Raw genomic sequence first — 5,192 nt, 5'->3', positions numbered from 1 at the left:
CAAAAGGTAAAATCTGTGCAATGGTAGCAGACACAACAGAACATTTGTCAGAGTGACAGTGTTCTGTTATGGTAATACTTTGCAGGTGCATCCACATTTTCTGCCGTGGGACTGTAGCAAAACGAGTTTGTAAAGGAAATGTAAAAAAAAGTTCTGTTCATCAGGTACATTTCAAGTCATGAGTAAGCAGGTCTGCTACATAACGTTCAGCAAGCTGTGTTCAAAGGCAAACCTTGGTCACATTTTTATTCAAAAAGCTCAATCTTAATTTTAAAGAAGTCCTTTGTAAGAAAATCATGTGTAAAATATATCTTTGTATGATCAAAAACTGATCATATAAAATTAAAAAAAATAAATTAGATAATTAAAAGTGTCTTTTCCAGCAGAGCTAGGCATTAGGCTGTCCTCACTGAGCCATTATTATTGCTGCTTTTACTGTAACTTGGATAGTTTTTTTCCAGCCACGTTTCAGCCAACTGCTGTGCGGATGCATATGTGGCCGCTTTGGACCCCAAGCACATTTTGTACTGTTTGGAGTCAAGATTGGGGTCACAGAAGACAGAGTGGTGGATGTGGATGTCTCCTACTTCTTGGCTTCTGAAGGTCTTCAAAACCTGCCTGAACAACTTTGTTGAAAAGGTCCACATCCTCGAGCCCCCAGCCTTGGATGGTAACATCAAAGCCACCTACTCAGACAAAGATCTCCCTTATAAATAAAAGTGATGCCAAACCCATAGTTTCTCCAGAAGCCAGTTTTTTGAGGAAAGGCAAAATGGTTGTCACTGGGAACTTTCCCACTATAAACAATGTTTGGATCATACTGGCTAAAGATGATTGGAAAATATATTTCCTGGCCCAGAACCATATTTGCTCGACATCACTGAACAAATTCTGTTGTAAACACAAGGTAAATGTCACAGAAGTGTAAGGATTCATTATTAATCTGGGAAGATCCTACTTCAAGGGCTAGCACTCTGGAAAATTCTCTAGACACAGGCAAAATTTGCATGTCAGCTTTAGGATACTTAATGTGATAATGTCTCATTAATTCAACTTGCTTAACCTTGTCAGGGTTGGAGTCAGAATTGAAAAGCAGAACGACAAGCTTGACATTCTGATTTGGAATAAGACATGTCTTTTCAAAGTTTCCCATGAATCTCACAAACATATCAAAATGTCCAGACAAAGGAATCAATATGTTTATCTTTTTACCTTTGGTTTCTTTGTGCTTATTTTTTGACACAGGGAGCTGAAATGAAATTAGTTTCTTCAGGGAATTTGAGAGAAAGGATAACGATCCAGATTCTTGGCTAACTTTGTTGGCCAGCTCCTTGATAGCTATTCCTCATGCTCCACAAACTGGATCTTGCTGTAGATACAATGATGCACCCTCTGGCCTTGGCATTGGCGTTGATCATCTCCATGCCCTGCATTATGACATCCAGGGCTTCTCTCTGGGAAGAGTCCATTCCTCTTTGAGGAGGTTGACCATCAGCAGCTGAATACAAATATTTTCCAATGAGAAACGCCCATTCCAAAATCTCCTCTCATTGGCAGGGCTGAAACCTCACAAGAGAAGGAGGAATTCCCAGCTGCAGAACTTCTTTATGAATCTCGGTGTTACTATATTTGCTTTTTAGGACTGTTTCTCTGTGGAGCTGGATTGCTCCATAGTGACATTCAGCTATTTTGCAACGAAGCATATAGCTGTGAGGTCGGTACTGGTAAGGTGGGTTTTTGTTGGGATGTAATGTGATGGCTCAGTGCATCTTACCGTTGTGAAGATCTCTAATGTAACCCTTTTTGTTCTGTTCATAATTCTCATAAAAAAGCTGCTGCATCTCATAAGACCAGACACACTGCACACCTGAAAACCTCCGGACACATCTTCCCACCTCCACATCCTTGTGGGTGGTGTACATTTCTCAGAGACATTTTCCAATGTGTGGCACCACCCTCCGAAGCACCCCCCAGCTCATGATCACACCAGGCTCCCCCATGCAGAAGTTCTCACTGGGCTTGAGTGCCAGTTTCCCCATTTCTTGCCCAGTCCTGTCTGCCCAAGAAAGAGGGGCTCACTGCTATTCAAACTCCTCAGGAAATTTTCCAGATGATCTCCTTTGATGTACAAGTCATCATCTGTTCTCATAAACCATTTGTACTTGTCCAGGTAGTGGTCATGCAAGTACTTGAGCATCATAAAGGACTTCTTCTGGAGTTATCCATGCCCAGGAGTGGCACTATGGGAATTGATATCAAGGTGTCTGAGCCCTTGCAGGAGAAGAATTCAACTCGCCCAGGAATTGTCTTGGACCATGTTGAATAGGCTGCCACTGGCACAGGCCTGCAGGGATTTCTGGGTGGTCATGACTCCATGAAGAAAAAGTTCCTGTTGCATGGGACCTTTTAACTAGGTTATTTCAATTGAGATGTGACCCACCTCATTCAAGGTGGGTCTTAATCTGATTACTGGAGTCCTTTATAAGAAGATAAAACACATACAGAAGTGGACAGATAAAATTAAGGAAGCTCACAGAAAAAGCCCCAGAGAAGCTGAGAGGATGCCATTGAAGACAGAAGCTGGAAACATCGGAACCCGGGAGAGAAGGACCAGCAGACGTTGCCATGTGCCTTGCTGTCTGACAGAAGAGCCCAAGCTTGCCGGTTATCAGCTTCAGAGAAGGTATTTTTCCTGTTGATGACTTAATTTGGATATTTTCATGGCCTTAGAATTGTAAACTTGTAAGCTAATAAATCCCCATTGTAAAAGCCAGCCCATTTCTAGTATATTGCATTCCAGCAGCTTTACCAAACTGAAACAACATGTAAGAAAATTATGGGGAAATTATAAAACTTAATTGAAAATACATTAAAGAAATTCAGGACTTAAATTTGAAAGGCAAAACTTTCAAGCGTTTAGGAGAAGATATAAGAGAATAAATAACCTCAGAATAATTAAGGATTTCCTTAAAAAGTCATCAAAAGTAAATCATATGACTGTATGGTATATGAATAAATTTCAATTAAAAAAAGGTAAATGAAGGGGGAGGAGAGGTGTGGGATACTTTGAATGTTCTCTTTTACTTTTATTTTTATTCTTATATTCATTTGTTTTTTTGGAGTGATGAAAATGTTCAAAAATTGATTATGGTGTTGAATGCACAACTATGTGATGAAACTGTGAACAATTGTACACTTTGGATGATTGTATGGTATGTGAATATATTTCAGTAAAATTACTTTTTTAAAAAGTGCAAGTCATAAAGAAAAAGTTTGATGCAATGAACTATATTAAAATGAATAATTCTGCTCATCAATAAACCCCATAAAGCCATAAATTGGGAGGAAACTATTTGCAATATATATATATATATATATAGCAAAGGATTAATTTTCAGAATAAATAAAGAATTCTAAATCACTCAGAAAAAGACAGATAACTCGACTGAAAAAAATGAGCATAAGACACAAAAGGGCATTTCCCAGAAAGGCAACAGGATTGGGAAGGAACATATGGGAAATGCAAATTAAGACCACAAGAAATACCTCTTTGTACCAATCACACTGGCAATCATTTAAATGTTGGCTAATATCAAATGTTAGAAAGAATCTCAAATACTCAAACTGCAACTTGTCATTATCCAGTAATGTTAAAAATGCATATACCCAATGATTCGTTTCTACTTCTAGGTAAATACTTAGAGAAACTTTTGCATATGAATATCAGCAAATGTACAGGAATGTTCAAGGTAGCCATGTCTGTAAAGAGCAAAGCAGACAAACAAAAATCTATAAAAATGTTAATGTTCATTCAAAACAAAAATGTTTGTAAATTATAGTATATACATAAAATGAAGTACTCTACAGTGATATAAAATGAATGAATTATTCCTACATGCTTCAACACTAATAAGTCTAAGAATATAATTTTGAGTGAAGAAAAAAACAAGTTATAGAAGAAAGAAAACAGCATGATTCCATTTATATTAAGTTCAAAGTTATATAAAACTAAACAATAGATTGTTTAGGGGTGTTCCGGTTTGCTAATGCTGCCGTTATGCAAAACCCCAGAAATGGATCGGCTTTTATAAAGGGGGTTTATTTGGTTACAAAGTTACCATCTTAAAGCCATAAAGTGTCCAAGGAAAGGCATCAACAAAGAGCATCTTCCCTGGACAAAGCCATTGGCATCTGCAAATCTTCCGTTAGCTGGGAAGGCACGTGGCTGGCATCTGCTTGCTCCCAGACGAAGGGGTATATACATAAGTGGGAAAACTGTAAAGGTAAGCAAGAAAATGATAAACCTAAAATTCAGCTACCTTATTAGCAACCTGAGAGGATGCACTGCAAACTTATTTTTTACCTGTCCTATCCCTGCCTCCCATATAGATGTCGATATAACAGGGAGCTCAGAGCCTTACAAATTGGACACTGAAAAATTATTAGTTGAATTGGTTTGTGTTGAATTTCACTAACTTACTCCGGTTTCCTTCATGAGACTCCATAAAATAATTTCCCCCAAAGACTGGAGTGTTGATAGATGTAAAGGATAATCGCATATACTAATTCTCCAATTTCTCTTCTCTCCCCATGTGTTGGTCTATTAGCCTTCTAATTATTCCGGAAATCAAAGCCACACAATGGTACCTTTTCAAAACTGCCTCAGTCAAACTTTCAGATTAAAAAATAAATTATTTGGTCTTCCAATTTACCTGGCTGAGACTCCATATCTCACAAATCCACTCTTAATTTGAATTAAACTATCCATGATCACATTCAGGACACACTTTTTACCTGTGTACTTCACTCAGGTTTGTAAATTATACCTGAATCACATTTTGAAAGAATTTATTTTATATTTATCAGAGTTCTTAAACATAATCATGAGACAAAGACTTCCAGTTGTGAGTCCAAGGTACAGCTTTTAATTGCACCATAAATTTCCTTTTGTAGGGAGAGTAGTTCTGTAGGAAGAAGCTGGTTTCTCACTCAGCACTGGGATCTAGCATGTCAGTGCTTCACACGATTAGCACTTTATTCAAAGACTCTTTGGGCCTTAATCCTAAGAAAATAAATAGAACCTAATATGAGCCAAGTAAAATTGGCTTCTCCTTTGCATAGTAATGCCTTCTAACATTCTTGAGCCCATGGGTTTTAAGATAGCTAGTGTCTGGCAGGTAATAAAAATTAGT

At 37.8% G+C, this 5,192-nt stretch overlaps 1 pseudogene; it reads right to left on the bottom strand.

Annotated features, from left to right (window-relative positions):
- Positions 1-395: 395 nt before the first annotated feature.
- On the bottom strand, positions 396-2,328 carry LOC119528880 (annotated as a pseudogene).
- Positions 2,329-5,192: the final 2,864 nt, after the last annotated feature.

This window comes from Choloepus didactylus, chromosome 3, assembly GCF_015220235.1.
Source record: "Choloepus didactylus isolate mChoDid1 chromosome 3, mChoDid1.pri, whole genome shotgun sequence".
NCBI lineage: Eukaryota > Metazoa > Chordata > Mammalia > Pilosa > Megalonychidae > Choloepus > Choloepus didactylus.
The sequence above is the reverse complement of the archived record's forward strand: the minus strand, read 5'-3'. Positions and strand labels throughout refer to the sequence as shown.